Source organism: Mesoplodon bidens, assembly GCF_964165515.1.
Source record: "Mesoplodon bidens genome assembly, chromosome: 4".
NCBI lineage: Eukaryota > Metazoa > Chordata > Mammalia > Artiodactyla > Ziphiidae > Mesoplodon > Mesoplodon bidens.
In genome coordinates, this window is record NC_138160.1 from 119,494,013 (window position 1) to 119,512,016 (window position 18,004).

Here is an 18,004-nt window from a genome sequence, read left to right on the forward strand (position 1 = left end):
TAGTATATACCTGTAGGATAAATTCCTATAGGTGGAATTACTGGTTCAAGGAATAAGGTGTTTTTTATTATTTGAGGTTTCACTTAAAAATGAGTCTTTATTGAAGAATTTATAAGAAAATAGAATGGACCCACTGTAAAACAGAAAGGGTGTTTCCTCCAAACATTAGGGAGGAATAGAATACGATGATACCTGGGCGGCTCAGGATAGGCTGTCTTAGTTGTTGGTAGATATTTTCAGATAGTGCTTTTTATTGTTATTTTGCATTTGCATTTCTCTTTTTTTAAAAATTTTATTGAAGTATAGTTGATTTACAATGTTGTGTTAATTTCTGCTGTATAGTAAAGTGACTCAGTCATACATATATATTCTATTTCATATTCTTTTCCATCATGGTTTGTTGCAGGATATTGAATGTAGTTCCCTGTGCTATACAGTGGGACCTTGTTGTTCATCCATGGCATGCATAAAAGTTTGCCTCCGCTAATCCCAAACTCCCAATCCTTCCTTCCCCCTCCCCCTCCCCAACCACAAGTCTGTTTTCTATTTCTGTGAGTCTATGTTTCATAGATATGTTGATTTGTGTTGTATTTTAGATTCCACATATAAGTGATATCATATGGTATTTATCTTTCCGTTTCTTATTTACTTTGTTTAGGATGATAATCTCTAGGTCCATCCATGTTGCTGCAAATGGAATTATTTCATTCTTTTTGATGGTTAAGTAATTCAGGTAGCGATTTTTTTAAGGGCTGTTTAATAAATGTTATAGATCTTATCCCCGAGAGAGCAATAGACCAGGATCCAGGTTCCAGCCAGAGGTTCCGTACAGAAAGCTTTATGCAACAAAATTTTAGGAGATGATGTGTTTTCCTCTGTCGAGGGGAACTTCTCTGGATTCCCTCAAACTCTCCAAGGCTGGAACATACTAAAATTACATACCAAGTTTATTGTTGAAGGGAGATGAGATTGGCTATAGCCATATTTTCAAATAATGTTGAACTACTGTGGATTATTAGTGTGGGTATGACTTTTCAGACTTTACTATTCTTCATCTAATATATCAGGACAAATGGAGAATACTTACATCTTTGTGTTAGCTTAATGTTGGGGACAGTGGCTTAAAGCAATTACCTGAATGGCTTTAGCAAACCAAATAGTTTGTAGGTTTTTTTAGTTTCGTGTGTAACTCAGTTATACAAGCAATATGTAGTTTTTATAGCCTTTGTGAGAAAGGAAAATAAGACAGTGAACCTCCTCATTACTCTAGGACAGGGCCTCCAGAGGTGGATGATCCACTATTATTTTTTGCCTCCTATGTGCATTTTGATGCCCTTGTTCAGTGAAGGGTCCCATTTCTGAGCTCTGTGTCAATGTGCATTCCACTGAGAGGCTATTCTAAAGCCACAAGCCAAAATGCTGATACAGAAGACCTGCTCTGGTTTATTCATTCGCTGATTATATGAGGACAGCTCTGGGCCTGGTTAACTCTCTGGCAAACAAAAGATCATGGATGAGGTAGGGGATGGCTAATAATATTTGGGAGGTTGACACCAGAATCAGTATTTAGACAATAATGAATTAAAACAGCAGGTTGTCTCCTTCCAGCCTGTCCCCCAAAGAAAAGCAACTTAGGAAATGGTAACGCAGCCAAATGTGTTAGAAATAGTGAGCAAGTCATAAAAACAAAGATCTTATCCACGTTAGGATAACTGTCAACTATCAGAGGTCTCCTGGTGTTGCTCTGTTATTGGGAACATCACTACCACCTTTTAGAAGTGAATCCCAGGAATTCCCTGGCTGTCCAGTTGTTAAGACTCCATGCTTTCACTGTGGAGGGCGCAGGTTCAATCCCTGATCGGGGAACTAAGATCCTGCATGCCATGTGGCCAAAAAAAATCAATAGAAGTGAATCCCTGCTGTTACTGTTCCCCAGGGCCCCACTGTAGAGCTGTACATGTCAGGAGTAGGTTCTTCCTAGGTGAAGGCCTGTAGTTGTGGAATGCCTGTTCTTGTGGCTTTGGGGTTCAGATTTGATGCCGTTGCTTCTTTTCTCGGCTCACTGCAGGCTCACGCTATGTGTGGACCCACCTCCCCTGTTGGCGGGGTCACACGGGCTGTACTTGTACCTGAGTTTCATTAAACTTGCATAACTCTTTGAGGTGACCGCCTTCTGAACCAGCCAAAGTGACTAGTCTGTATAGCCAAACCTCCCTCACCATACCCTTGAAATTTGGAGAACTTCCAGCGTTTTCCATCTGATGCCATAACAGACGAATGGAAAAGATAATTTAATTTTAATTTTATTAATTTATTTTAAAGGACTCCAATAGTTGGTGTGGAAGCTACAACCTTTCTTCAAATTACTTTTTTTTTTTTTTTTTTGCGGTATGCGGGCCCCTCACTGTTGTGGCTTCTCCCGTTGCGGAGCGCAGGCTCAGCGGCCATAGCTCATGGGCCCAGCCTCTCCGCGGCATGTGGGACCTTCTCAGACGGGGGCACAAAGCCGTGCCCCCTGCATCGGCAGGCGGACTCTCAACCACTGCGCCACCAGGGAAGCACTCTAATTACTTCTTAAAATAAATTTATTTATTTATGGCTGTGTTGGGTCTTCGTTGCAGCGTGTGGGCTTTCTGTAGTTGTGGTGAGTAGGGGCTACTCTTTGTTGCGGTGGGCAGGCTTCTCATTGTGGTGGCTTCTCTTGTTGCGGAGCACGGGCTCTAGGCATGTGGGCTCAGTAGTTGTGGCTCATGGGCTCTAGAGCACAGGCTCAGTAGTTGTGGCGCACGGGCTTAGTTGCTCCGTGGCATGTGGGATCTTCCCAGACCAAGGATCGAACCTGTGTCTCCTGCATTGGCAGGTGGATTCTTATCCACTGTGCCACCAGGTAAGTCCCAATAATTTTATTTTTATTATCAGTGATACTGAAGGGGAAGAGGAAGGCAGCTAGAGTTCTTTCTCTCATATCCTCAGTACTGGGCTTGTCATGTAGTAAGTACTTAATAATGTTGAATAAACAAATGATTAGGTTTGCCAATAGTATCTGACAAGCAAACGAATAAAATTACATGACTCCTATTATAAGAGATAACTATAGAAAAAGAAGCTGCAGTTATCCTGAAAGTCTACTCTTAGAAAGGCTGTTTGTGAGCGCTCTCTCTGACCGGAGTGTGAAGGCTGAGTAATCCGCACTTCCCTTTCTGCCTAACTCTCAGTGTGATCATTGCTTCCCGTTAGAAGCCTTCTCTGACTTCCCTGACCTACTGTCTCTACTTTTTATAGAAGGAACAAATGACTGTGTGAATGAAATAAACGAACACATCAATGCCAAAGTTTAACAAAAACTGTAGACCTGAGATGATAGAGCAGCACAAAACCAGTAATTCTAAAGCTTTTTTTAGCCCAACAAACCATATCCAAAATTATGGGTATGAGAATCAAGAAAAACTGAGGGACCTAGGATATAAAATAATCTATTTACGAAGATCCTATTAAAAGGCCAGCTAACTAGGGAGTTCAGAAAAGACACAGAGGAGGTCTTTAGAGTAAAATCAGCCCTTTTAAAAAAAAACTTTACAATTTTATGAATTCCCAAGAAGGATATGTAAAGATGGAGGGATAAGCATGACTTCTGGCTTTGAAGATAAGAATAGTTCCAAGGTAGGGGAAGTCTGCATGTAACCAAGAGAATTTTTTTTTTTAACCCCATGTTTGGTACTTAGCCAAGTGACTTCTCAGTTTGAAGCAGAGAAAAAACATTTAAAGAACTTAAGAAGTTGGAGGGTCTTGTGAAAAAAAGAATCATGGGACTTCCCTGGCAGTCCAGTGGTTAAGACTCTGCACGTCCACTGCAGGGGGCACGGGTTCGATCCCTGGTCGGGGAACTAAGATCCCACATGCTGCATGGCGTGCCTCCCCCAACCCCCACCAAAAAAAGAATCACAGTTACAAAATCTCTGTAAAAAGCAGTGAAGAGCAGATATAAAATAGTTTATCCACAAGGGAAAATTAATAATAGGAAGGGAAATTGGGGCACTAGAAGGGGACAGGAGGTCTACAGAAGCATTCTAGGCATTAAAAAAAAAAGAGGTGGGTAACATGAAAATACCAAAAAGCACTAAGAAAACTTAATTTTTTTCTGACTATATAGGTTCCTTATTGAAATTTTCTAACATACAGAATAAATAACAATTGCCAGTAATTCCAGCACCCAGGGAAAACCGCTATAAATGTTTTTTTCCTTCTAGCCAAATTTTGTCTGTCTACTGTTACTGTACACTTAAAGCATGAAAATCTTTTTTTTTTTTCTTTTTTTCCCATTTTAATCAAGGCTCCTCAGGACTGTCCCCTCAGCCCTTCCCAGGCTTGTCTGCCAAAGCATGAAAATCTTAATGTACAACTCCAAAACTGTTCCATGTAATCATGACTCAGCTCAAGATGTGGAACATCTCCATCATCCCAGAAGTCTCCTCTTGTGCCTCTTCCAGTCAATATCCGTAGATTCGTTTTGGCTGTTCTTGAACCTCATATAAATGGAATCTTACAGTGTGAAGTCTGTTGAGTCTGGCTTCTTTTGTTCATCATTGTCTGTGGGACTCATCCACGTTGCTGTATGTAGTAATTGTTCTTTCCTTATCGCTGGGCAGTGTCTATTGTATAACTATACCGTAATCTTTCTGTTCTGCTGTTGATGAACATTTGGATAGTTTCCTGTTTGGAGCTATAATAAATCAAGCTGCTTTGACCATTCCTTTTTTTTTGGCCATGCTGCGCTGCATGAGGGAATGTGGGATCTTAGTTCCCTGATCAGATATCGAACCCGCACCCTCTGCACTAGAAGCACAGAGTCTTAACCGCTGGACCACCAGGGAAGTCACTGACTATTCTTACATACGTCTTTGGTGGACTTACACACTCATTTTACTTCAGTATATATCTAAGAGTAGAGTTGCTGGGTCGTAAGATAAATATTTCCAGAGTCATGAATATATTATAAACTTTGTTCTAAAAGTGTGATTGTGTCCAGGGTACAGTGTGAATTATTCTTGGCTTATAAGGATGGAGATCAAGGTTCATTTTTTTATTTTCTCCCATTAGTATAGCCAGCACTATTTATTGGAAAGATTAATTTTTACCTTCTGAGTTGCAGTGGTGCCTTTCTATTAAATTAGGTGACTACTGTGTGTGTCTCTTGTAGAATTCTTCATTCTGTAACACTGATCCATTTATTAGTATTTATTTTAAAGAAAATGGGATCATGCTTTTACATTTTTCTACACTTACTGTTATATCATGCATCAAATTAAGAATAATTGCAAAGGAACTATTATATAGATGCACCGTAATTTATTCTTTTCTCTTTTTTTGGACGTTTGGGTTGTTTTTTCTTTTTTACTGTTTTGTTCTTTATGTTGCAGGCTTTCCTCAAATGTCTTGATAATCCTTGTTCATTCATTTATTTATGAGGCAATAAAAAGCTGATTAGAAGTTCTGCGTGCATGGGCTTTTCTGTGGAGTGACTGGGTGAGTCATTGGAGTGTCCTCGCGTATTATCAATAATTTTTCCCCCTTGGGGCTGCTCAGTTTTTCCAGAGGAACATTCTCCACCCTACTGCCTGCAGGGTCAGTGCCACGCTACCAGGTGTCTTGTCATTTAAAAAATAACTTTGAAAACTGTTATTCTTTCCTTCATCTCTGGTTTGATGAGGTCTTTTATTGTGATCTTACCTCCATGGGCCACTTTCCGAAAGAATAGTTTCTGCTCTTCTCATTGTATGGTTGAATGACTGAAAATCCTATGACTCTGAGCATGTCTTGAGTGGGATCATCAGATAAGAGTGTTCAGTGCAGCCTTTTAAAAAAAATTTTTGTTTTATATTGGAGTATAGTTGATTTACAATGTTGTGTCAGTTTCAGGTGTACAGCAGAGCTATTCAGTTGTACATATACATGTATCTATTTTTTTTCAGATTCTTTTCCCATTTAGGTTATTACAGAATATTGAGTAGAGATCCCTGTGATGTACAGTAGGCCCTTGCTGGTTGTCTGTTTTAAATATAGAGTGTATACACGTCAATCCCAAACTCCCAACTTATCTCCCCGCCCCCACGTTTCCCCTTTGGTAACCATAAGTTCTCTAAGTCTGTTTCTGTTTTGTAAATAAATTCGTTTGTATTATTTTTTTTAGATTCCACACATAAGCAGTATCATTTGATATTTGTCTTTCTCTGTCTGACTTACTTCACTTAGTATGATAGTCTCCATGTCCATGTTGCTGCAAATGGCATTATTTCATTCTTTTTTATGGCTGAGTAATATGCCATTGTGTATATGTACCACATCTTTATTCATCTGTTGATGGACATTTAGGTTGCTTCCATGTCTTGGCTATTGTAAACGGTGCTGCAGTGAACACTGGGGTGCATGTATCCTTTCAAACCATGGTTTTCTCTGGATATATGCCCAGGAGTGGGATTGCTGGATCATACAGTAGCTCTATTTTTAGTTTAAGGAACCTCCATACTGTTCTCCATAGTGGTTGTACCAATTTACATTCCCACCAACAGTGTAGGAGGGTTCCCTTTTTTCTCCACACCCTCTCCAGCATCTGTTGTTCATAGACTTTTTGACGATGGCCATTCTTTTTTTTTTTAATTTATTTTATTTATTTATGGCTGGTTGGGTCTTCATTGCTGTGCACAGGCTTTCTCTAGTTGTGGTGAATGGGGGCCACTCTTCACTGCAGTGCATGGGCTTCTCATTGCGGTGGCCTCTCCTGCTGTGGAGCACAGGCTCCAGGCACACGGGCTTCAGCAGCTGTGGCACACAGGCTCAGTAGTTGTGGAGCATGGGCTTAGCTGCTCTGCGGCATGTGGGATCTTCCCGGACCAGGGCTCGAACCCATGTCCTCTGCATTGGCAGGCAGATTCTTTTTTTTTTTTTTTTTTTTTTTGCGGTACGCGGGCCTCTCACTGTTGCGGCCTCTCCCGTTGCGGAGCACAGGCTCCAGACACGCCGGCTCAGCGACCATGGCTCACCGGCCCAGCCGTTCCACGGCATGTGGGATCCTCCCAGACCGGGGCACGAACCCGTGTCCCCTGCATCGGCAGGCGGACTCTCAACCACTGCGCCACCAGGGAAGTCTGATGATGGCCATTCTGACTGGGGTGAGATGATATCTCATAGTTTTGATTTGCATTTCTCTAACAATTAGCAATGTTGAGCATCTTTTCATGTGCCTGTTGGCCATCTGTATGTCTTCTTTGGAGAAATGTCTAATTAGGTCTTCTGCCCATTTTTGGATTGGGTTGGGTTTTTTTGTTTTTGTTTTTTGTTTTTTTATATTGAGCTGCATGAGCTGTTTGTATATTTTGGAGATTAATCCCTTGTTGATCACATCGTTTGCAAATATTTTCTCCCATTCTGTGGGTTGTCTTTTCACTTTGTTTATGGTTTCCTTTGCTGTGCAAAAGCTTTTGAGTTTAGTTAAGTCCCATTTGTTTATTTTTGTTTTTATTTCCATTACTCTAGGAGACAGATCGAAAAAGATATTGCTGTGTTTTATGTCATAGAGCATTCTGCCTGTTTTCCTCTAAGAGTTTTACAGTATCTGGTCTTACATTTAGGTCTTTAATCCATTTTGAGTTTATTTTTGTGCATGGTGTTAAAAAATATTCTATTTCATTCTTTTACATGTTAGCTGCCCAGTCTTCCCAGCACCATTTTTGAAGAGACTGTCTTTTCTGTATAGTCTTGCCTCCTTTCTCGTAGATTAATTGACCATAGGTACTTGGATTTATTTCTGGGCTTTCTATCCTGTTCCATTGATCTATATTTCTGTTTTTGTGCCAGTACCATACTGTTTTGATGACTAGCTTTGTGGTATAGCCTGAAGTCCGGGAGCCTGATTCCTCCAGCTCCAGTTTTGTTTCTCAAGATTGCTTTGGCTGTTCAGGGTGTTTCGTGTCTCCATACAAATTAAAAAAAATTTTAGCCATGCATATATGGTTCATGAGAAAAAAAATTTTTTTTGGTTCTAGTTCTGTGAAAAATGCCATTGGTAATTTGGTAGGGATTGCATTGAATCTGTAGATCGCCTTGGGTAGTATAGTCATTTTGACAGTATTGAGTCTTCCAATCCAAGAACATGGTATATCTCTCTGTGTCATCTTCAATTTCTTTCATCAGCGTCTTATAGTTTTCAGAGTACAGGTCTTTTGTCTCCCTAGGTAGGTTTATTCCTAGGTATTTTATTCTTTTTGATGTGATGGCAGATGGGATTGTTTCTTTCTCTTTTGTTGTTAGTGTATAACAATGCAACAGATTTCTGTGTATTAATTTTGTATCCTGCAGCTTTACCAAATTCATTGATTAGCTCTAGTAGTTTTCTAGTGGCATCTTTAGGATTATCTATGTATAGTATCATGTCATCTGCAAACAGTGACAGCTTTACTTTTTCTTTTCCAATTTGTATTCCTTTTATTTGTTTTTCTTCTCTAATTGCCATGGCTAGGACTTCCAAAACTATGTTGAATAAAAATGGCAAGAGTGGATATCCATGTCTTGTTCCTGATCTCAGAGAAAATGCTTTCAGCTTTTCACCATTGAGTATGATGTTAGCTGTGGGTTTGTCATATATGGCCTTTATTATGGTGAGGTATGTTTCCTCTGTGCCCACTTTCTGGAGAGTTTTTATCATAAATGGGTGTTGGATTTTGTCGAAAGCTTTTTTTTTTTTTTTTTTTTTGCGGTATGCGGGCCTCTCACTGTTGTGGCCTCTCCCATTGCGGAGCACAGGCTCCAGACGCGCAGGCTCAGTGGCCATGGCTCATGGGCCCAGCTGCTCCGCGGCACGTGGGATCTTCCCGGACCGGGGCACGAACCCGTGTCCCCTGCATCGGCAGGCGGACTCTCAACCACTGCGCCACCAGGGAAACCCTGTCGAGAACTTTTTATGCATCTATTGAGATGATCATATGGTTTTTATTCTTCAGTTTGTTAATGTGGTGTATCACACTGATTGATTTGCAGATACTGAAAAATCCTTGCATTCCTGGGATGAATCCCACTTGATTATGGTATATGATCCTTTTAAGGTATTGTTGGATTTAGTTTGTATTTTGTCGAGTCTTTTTGCGTGTATGTTCATCAGTGATATTGGTCTGTAATTTTCTTTTTTTGTGGTATCTTTGTCTGGTTTTGGTATCAGGGTGATGGTGGCCTCACAGAATGAGTTAGGGAGTGTTCCTTTCTTTGCAAGTTTTTGGAATAGTTTCACAAGGATAGATGTAAACTTTTCTCTAAATGTTTGATAGAATTGACCTGTGAAACCATCTGGTCCTGGACTTTTGTTTGTTGGGAGTTTTTAAATCACAGTTTCAATTTCATTACTTGTGATTGGTCTGTTCATATTTTCTATTTCTTCCTGATTCAGTCCTGGAAGGTTGTACCTTTCTAAGAATTTGTCCATTTCTTCTAGGTTGTCCATTTTTTGGCATATAGCTGTTTGTAGTAGTCTGTTATGATCCTTTGTATTTTTGTGGTGTCAGTTGTAACATCTCCTTTTTCATTTCTAATTTTATTGATTTGAGCCTTCTCCCTTTTTTTCCTGATGAAGCTGGCTAAAGATTTATCGATTTTGTTTATCTTTTCAGAGAACCAGCTTTTAATTTCATTAATCTTTTCTATTGTTTTCTTTGTCTCTATTTCATTTATTTCTGCTCTGATCTTTATTACTTACCTTCTACTAACTTTGGGGGGGTTTTTTGTTTTGTTTTTAACTTTGGGTTTTGTTTGTTCTTTCTCTAGTTGCTTTAGGTGTAAGGTTAGGTTGTTTGAGATTTTTCTTGTTTCCTGAGGTAAGATTGTATTGCTATAAACTTCCCTCTTAGAACTGCTTTTGTTGTGTCCCATAGGTTTTGGGTCATTGTGTTTTCATTGTCATTTGTCTGTAGGTATTTTTTGATTTCCTCTTTGATTTCTTTGGTGATGCATTGGTTGTTTAGTAATATATTGTTTAGCCTCCACTTTTGTGTTTTTTTACAGGTTTTTTTTTTCCGGTAATTGATTTCTAATCTCAGTGTTGTGGTTGGAAAAGATGTTTCACATGATTTCAGTTTTCTTACATTTACCGAAGCTCGCTTTGTGGCCCAGCGTGTGATCAATCCTGTAGTATGTTCCACGTGCACTTGAAAAGAATGTGTATTTTGCTGTTTTTGGATGGAATGCTCTATAAATATAAATTAAGTCCATGTAGTCTAATGTGTCATTTAAAGCCTGTGTTTCTTTATTGATTTTCTGTCTGGATGATCTGTCCATTGATCAACGTGGGGTGTTAAAGTCCTTCACTATGATTGTGTTACTGTCGATTTCCCCTTTTATGGCTGTTAGCATTTGCCTTGTGTATTGAGGTGCTCCTATGTTGGGTGCATATATATTTACAATTATTATATCTTCTTCTTGGATCGATCCCTTAATCATTATGTAGTGTCCTCTTTGTCTCTTGTAACAGTCTTTATTTTATTTTATTTTATTTTTTTATTTTTTATTTTTTATTTTTTTTTTTCTTTTTGCGGTATGCGGGCCTCTCACCGTTGTGGCCTCTCCCGTTGCGGAGCACAGGCTCCGGATGCGCAGGCCTAGCGGCCATGGCTCACGGGCCCAGCCGCTCCGCGGCATATGGGATCCTCCCAGACCGGGGCACGAACCCGTATCCCCTGCATCGGCAGGCGGACTCTCAACCACTGCGCCACCAGGGAGGCCCAACAGTCTTTATTTTAAAGTCTACTTTGTCTGATATGAGTATTGCCACTCCAGCTTTCTTTTGATTTCTATTTGCATGGAATACCTTTCTCCATCCCCTCACTTTCAGTCTGTATGTGTCCCTAGATTTGAATTGGGTCTCTTGTAGACAGCATATTTACAGGTCTTGTTTTTGTATCCATTCAGCCACTCTGTATCTTTTGGTTGGAGCATTTAATCCATTTACATTTAAGGTAATTATCAGTATGTATGTTTCTATTGCCGTTTTGTTAATTATTTTGGATTTGTTTTTGTAGGTCTTTTTTCTCCCCTTCCTCTTTCGTTCTCTTCTCTTGTGATTTGATGACTAACTTTAGTGTTGTGTTTGGATTGCTTTTTCTTTTTTGTGCGTTTTTTATCTATTGTAGATTTTCAGTTTGCAGTTCCCATGAAGTTTTTTTCTTTTTTTCCCCCGCTGTGGAATCTTACTTTATTATTATTTTTTAATGTTTTTACATCTTTATTGGAGTATAATTGCTTTACAGTGGTGTGTTAGTTTCTGCTTTATAACAAAGTGAATCAGTTATACATATACATATATCCCCATATCTCTTCCCTCTTGCATCTGCCTCCCTCCCGCCCTCCCTCTCCCACCCTTCTAGGGGTCACAAAGCACCGAGCTGATCTCCCTATGCTATGTGGCTGCTTCCCACTAGCTATATAAACATGACTGTCTTAAGTTGCTGGTCTTTTCATTTCAAATTCATTTCTAATATCCTACATTTGTGCTCTCCTCTTCTCATGATTGCTGGTTTTCATATCATATTTGTGTGTGGATGATTTCCTACCTTTACTGTATATTTGCCTTTACTGGTGAGCTTTTCCATTTATAATTTTCTTATTTCTAGTTGTGGCCTTTTCTTTTCCACGTAGAGAAGTTCCTTTAGCAGCATTTGTTGCAAAGCTGGTCTGGTGGTGCTGAATTCTCTTAGCTTTTGCTTGTCTGTAAAGCTTTTGATTTCTCTGTCAAATCTGAATGAGAGCCTTGCTGGGTAGAGTATTCTTGGTTGTAGGTTCTTCCCTTTCATCACTTTAAATACATCATGCCACTCCCCTCTGGCCTGCAGTTTCTGCTGAAAAATCAGCTGATTACTTTATGGGAATTCCCATGTATGTTTTTTTGTTTTTGTTTTTCCACCAAGCAGCTTGTGGGATTGAACCCAGGGCTTTCACCCAGTAGTGAAAGTGCCAAGTCCTAACCACTGAACTGCCAGGGAACTCCCCCCTTGTATGTTTTTTTCTTTTTTTTTAATTTTTAATTTTATTTATTTATTTTTGGCTGCGTTGAGTCTTCGTTGGTGCGTGCGGGTTTTCTCTAGTTGCAGCGAGTGGGGGCTACTCTTCGTTGCGGTGCACGGGCTTCTCATTGCAGTGGCTTCTCTTTGTTGTGGAGCACGGGCTCTGGGCACATGGGCTTCAGTAGTTGTGGCTCGCGGGCTCTAGAGAGTAGGCTCAGTAGTTGTGGCGCACGGGCTTAGTTGCTCCGCGGCATGTGGGATCTTCCCGGACCAGGGTTCGAACACGTGTCCCCTGCATTGGAATGCGGATTCTTAACCACTGTGCCACCAGGGAAGTCCCACCGCCCTTGTATGTTATTTGTTGCTTTTCCCTTGTTGCTTTTTTTTTTTTTTTTTTTTCCTGTGGCATGCGAACCTCTCACTGCTGTGGCCTCTCCCACTGCGGAGCACAGGCTCCTGACGCACAGGCTCAGCGGCCATGGCTCATGGGCCCAGCCGCTCCGCGGCATGTGGGATCTTCCCGGACCGGGGCACGAACCCATGTCCCCTGCATTGGCAGGCGGACTCTCAACCACTGCGCCACCAGGGAAGCCCTCCCTTGTTGCTTTTTAAAAAAATTTACTTTATTTACTTATTTTGGTTGTGCTGGGTCTTAGCTGCAGCAGGTGGGCTCCTTAGTTGTGGCTCACTGGCTCCTTAGTTGCAGCTCACCGGCTCCTTAGTTGCAGCCTATGTGCTCCTTAGTTGCTGCCAGCAGGCTTCTTAGTTGTGGCGTGCATGTGGGATCTAGTTCCCTGACCAGGGATTGAACCCACATCCCGTGCACTGGAAGGTGGATTCTTAACCACTGTGCCACCAGGGAAGTCCCTTCCCTTGTTGCTTTTAATATTTTCTCTTTGTCTTTAATTTTTTGTCAATTTGACTATGTGTCTCAGTGTGTTCCTCCTTGGGTTTATCCTGCATGGGACTCTCTGTGCTTCCTGGACTTGGATGACTGTTTCCTTTCCCATGCTAGGGAAGTTTTCAGCTATTATCTCTTCAAATGTTTCCTCAGGTCCTTTGTCTCTTCTCCTTCTGGGACCCCTATAATGCAAATGTTAGTGTGTTTCATATTGTCCCAGAGGTCTCTGAGACTGTCTTCATTTCTTTTTATTCTTTTGTCTTTATTCTATTCCATGACAGTGATTTCCACCATTGTGTCTTCCAGCTCACCTGTTCTTCTGCCTCATTTATTCTGCTATTGATTTCTTCTAGTGTATTTTTCACTTCAGTTACTGTATTGTTCATCTCCATTTGTTTGTTCTTTAGATCTTCTAGCTCTTTGTTAAACATTTCTTATATCTTCTCAGTCTGTGCCTCCATTCTTTTCCTGAGATCTTGGATCATCTTTACTATCATTACTCTGAATTCTTTTGCAAATAGATTCAATGCAGTGGTTTTTTAAAAAAATTATTTATTTTATTATTATTTTATTTGTTTATTGTTTCTGGCTGTGTTGTGTCTTTGTCACTGCGCACAGGCTTTTCTCTGGTTGCGGCAAGTGGGGGCTACTCTTTGTTGCTATTCGTGCGCTTCTCATTGTGGTGGCTTCTCTTGTTGCAGAGCACGGACTCCAGGCACACAGGCTTCAGTAGTTGTGGCATGTGGGCTCAGTAGTTGTGGCTCGTGGGCTCTAGAGCGCAGGCTCAGTAGTTGTGGCGCATGGGCCCAGCTGCTCCACAGCATGCAGGATCTTCCTGGACTAGGGATCGAACCCGTGTCCCCTGCACTGGCAGGCAGATTCTCAATCCCTGTGCTACCAGGGAAGCCCAGATTCAATGCAGTTTTTATTTTTTTTGCAGTACGCGGGCCTATCACTGTTGTGGCCTCTCCCGTTGCGGAGCACAGGCTCCGGACGCGCAGGCTCAGTGGCCATGGCTCACGGTCCTAGCCACTCCATGGCATGTGGGATCTTCCCGGACCGGGGCATGAACCCGTGTCCCCTGCATCGGCAGGTGGACTCTCAACCACTGCACCACTAGGGAAGCCCTCAATGCAGTTTTAATGGATCTTGGCTGCTGCTTGATTTGAGCTGTCTCTTTTGGAGTTATGATTTGTCTTTAATGCTACAATTTCCACTGTTTACATTTGATCCTCAGTGTAACACACTCTACTATAGTAGAGCTTACATTTCACCCGACCAAATTTATAAGGGAAAACATTCATGTTTTAAAGTTTTGTATCATACCTTAAATTTAAAGCTCATTTATATTTTGCTTATGTTAAGTGGTTTGTACTAGACTGTGTCAATGTGAGGGAATCTTTCTTTACTTGGGTTTGCTTCTGTATAAGCATGGGAACAATTGATTCCCACTGGGTGAACTCCTGCTTTTAAGATGCCAGCTCTGGAATCTTTGATCTTGACACAGATGCTATTTCTATGACTTTTGCTATTCTCTTACTGGGATTTTTTTCCTGCTTAGAGGAAACTGAAAATAGTCCCAGATTTTATTGCTCTAAGCTGACTGTGTTCTGGGAACACAGGACAGAGTGTGGGGTGGGGGTGGGTCACGACAGTAGAGCATCTGTATGGCTTATGCTCTTTACAAGTGCCTCTGAGTGGTACATGGGGTTCCCCTGACCCCAGACATTAAGCAATTTCTCAGGCAGAGGGAGAAAGTTACATACTAAAAATGAGGGGGAAACATGATTGAGGGAGAAGGGGGAGGACACATACATTTGGGAGAGTTTTGAGGGTCCCAGGAATAATGAGGAATAGATACACATAGATCGATCAAGAAAAGTCATGAAACATTGAAGTGTGAGGTTGTGATAGTTCTAAACACTTTGTTCTCTGTTCCTTCTCACTGCTCATTGTTCTTAGAAGGGCAGTGTCTTCAGAGAAATATAGGTAGAGACTTTGCTAGAGGGACAATGATCATTATTACAGGGTCTTGTTGGATTAATGAAGTTAAACTACAGTTTTGATGGAATTAGGTCAATACAGAGGGACACACACACACTGAACTTCAGGAAAGAGTAGTTATGATGGCTGTGTTCTACTTCTGTGACTTAAAAAATAACTAATGGAATAGCTGTAGGGGGGTTAATGAGGCTGATTTCTGTGTTAACCAGGGCTCACTAGTTTACCACAGCCTTCCAGGTAGGAGAGAGGAAATGCAGAAGTAGTCAGCAGTTAGGTGCACAGGTTCACGTGATGATTGCAGTGTTTGTCACCGTGAGCCTTTGGTTTAGGGTAAAGGGAAAGGCCATTTCCAGGTCAGAGTGTGATGCCACGTTGGCATAGACCAGAGAGCAAAGAAGGGAAAGAACTCTAGTTCTTTTCTGAATCCCTGCCAGGCCCCTGAAGAAAGAAGAATGAGAGACAGAATGCAGATGAGGTCAAAAGAGAGATCTTCGGGTTTCCCTGGTGGCGCAGTGGTTGAGAGTCCGCCTGCCGATGCAGGGGACGCGGGTTCGTGCCCCGGTCCGGGAGGATCCCACATGCCACTGGGCGGCTGGGCCCGTGGGCCATGGCTGCCGGGCCTGCGCGTCCGGAGCCTGTGATCCGCGGCAGGAGGGGCCACAACAGTGAGAGGTCCGCGTACCGCAAAAAAAAAAAAAGAGAGAGATCTTCCAGCCATTCCGATTTCATCTTACAAAGTTTCAGTTTATTATCTCCTCCTTCAAGTGACACTCTCCGCACTCCCACCTCTTCTCATTGAGTTTAAGCCCCTACTGCTACCCAGCAGTCTGTTACCACCTTTTCTAAAAACCACCATCCTTATGTTTGTCTTTTTAATCTGTTGTCCAGGGGAAGGATTTGAAGCATATCCATTTCTATACCCGACTACTTAGCACAGTGCCAGGCACAGTCAGCACTGCATAAATGTCTGCTTGCTTGAACATCAATCAGAGGGGTTCATTAGCTTACCTTACTATTGGTTCCTAGTAGTGGAAATTCAGCAGAGGTAGCGTAGGTTAGGTTGGGTTTTAATCTGATTTATGAGCTATTATAAAGTCATCTGGAATCCCATTTCTTTCTTTCTTTTTAAATTATTTAGTTATGTATTTATGTATGTATGTATGTGGCTGCGTTGGGTCTTAGTTGCTGCACACGGAATCGTGTTGCCACATGGAATCTTTGTTGCCACACGGAATCTTTGTTGCCACATGCGGGATCTTCATTGCAGCCTGCGGGATCTTTTTTTTTTTTTTTTTTTTTAGTTGCGGCATGTGGGATCTATTTCCCTGACTAGGGATCGAACCCAGGCCCCCTGCATTGGGAGTTCAGAGTCTTAACCACTGGACCACCAGGGAAGTCCCTGGAATCCCATTTCTTTCCTTCTTTCTGCTCTACCTTTCTGAAGTATCTACTTCATCTTAAGGCTGTTGGCTCCCTCACGGCTGCAGGTTGGCTGTCAGCAATTTTGTAGGCCATGTCCTTGCTAGACCGTTTATTTGACTGTGTTAAGGGGAAGGGAAGGTTGGGAGTGTGTTAGGAGAGCCCCAAGATTTTTGTTGTTGTTGTTAAATTTATTTATTTTATTTATTTTTGCCTGCGTTGGCGCTTCCTTGCTGCGTGCGTGCTTTCTCTAGTTGCGGCGAGCGGGGGCTACTCTTCGTTGCGGTACGTGGGCTTCTCATTGCGTTGGCTTCTTTTGTTGCGGAGCATGGGCTCTAGTCACGCGGGCTTCCGTAGTTGTGGCTCGTGGGCTTCATTGCTCCGCGGCATGTGGGAACTTCCCGGACCAGGGCTTGAACCCTTGTCCCCTGCATTGGCAGGCGGATTCTTAACCACTGTGCCACCAGGGAAGCCCAAGCCCCAAGATTTTAATTGATCAAACCACTTTCGAACTAATCTGAGTGGCCAAGGGATGCCATTTGTGATTGGCTTAGTCCTGGAGTCCTTGAATCAGTCTTGATGGAAAAGAGGAAAGGGTGACCTGGATTGGCTTAGGTTAGATTGGGCTCACCCTGGAACTGGTAAGGAATGAGCTTCCCCAAAGCACATGAACTACAGGAAGAAAGAATGGACACTTAACTGGAAATCTGACTTATTATGAAGGGAGATGTGGTTGTTGTGTGGGCAGCCAGCAAAGTCCACTATTTTAATGCAGATTTTCTAGGGAACCTTACTTTATGGCTACTCTGTTCTTCTTATAGAGTCATTTATGAATTTATTGATCGCATATTATGAAAAAGAATTAATGGTGAAATTACTAAATTTTGAGTATGAGACTCTTCCCCCTATTCACTTACTCAGATAGGTAAAACGTTAAATATCAGTACAGTAGAGGGGTGACGGTACAAGGCAGCAAGATGACAGCAATCATGTTCATCCAGAATATATGTACTTTGCATTCCCCAGTAATGCTTTTAATCAGGAAGTCATTGTGTCAGGCACTTCGGGGGCTACAGAGATGATAGAAAGGAGATGCTGGCCCCCTCCAGACTTCAGGCCCAATCAAGAGAATGGATAAAAGGCTTTGGGGGGCTTCCCTGGTGGCGCAGTGGTTGAGAGTCCGCCTGCCGATGCAGGGGACACGGGTTCGTGCCCCGGTCTGGGAAGATCCCACATGCCGCGGAGCGGCTGGGCCCGTGAGCCATGGCCGCTGAGCCTGAGCGTCCGGAGCCTGTGCTCCGCAACGGGAGAGGCCACAACAGTGAGAGGCCCGCATACCGCAAAAAAAAAAAAAAAAAAAAAAGGCTTTGGGGATTGGGAAGAAATGGCCTCCCTCACAGAAGCAAACCACCCAGAACAGGAACCTGTAAAACAAAGTGGGGGCTCCTGGGGAGTGCTCCAGAGTCCTGGGAGCCTGGATGGTCAGAGGAGATGCTTGGCATGCTCTGCCCTTTGTGTAGTGACAACCGAGCATACTGCTCAGAGCTGTGGGTCTCAGGAGAGCAACCAGATCACCCAGTACCCAGGGTGGGGGCAACCCTTACACTCACTGGTCACTCACTGCCGGTGTTGCTGCTTGTTA

The 18,004-nt window shown here is 42.3% G+C and overlaps 1 protein-coding gene across 3 annotated transcripts in view; it reads left to right on the forward strand.

Moving 5' to 3' along the window:
• The window catches only part of CYSTM1 (cysteine rich transmembrane module containing 1), a 71,596-nt gene that overhangs the window by 9,877 nt on the left and 43,715 nt on the right, over positions 1 to 18,004 (forward strand). The gene's annotated exons all lie outside the window — the stretch shown is intronic.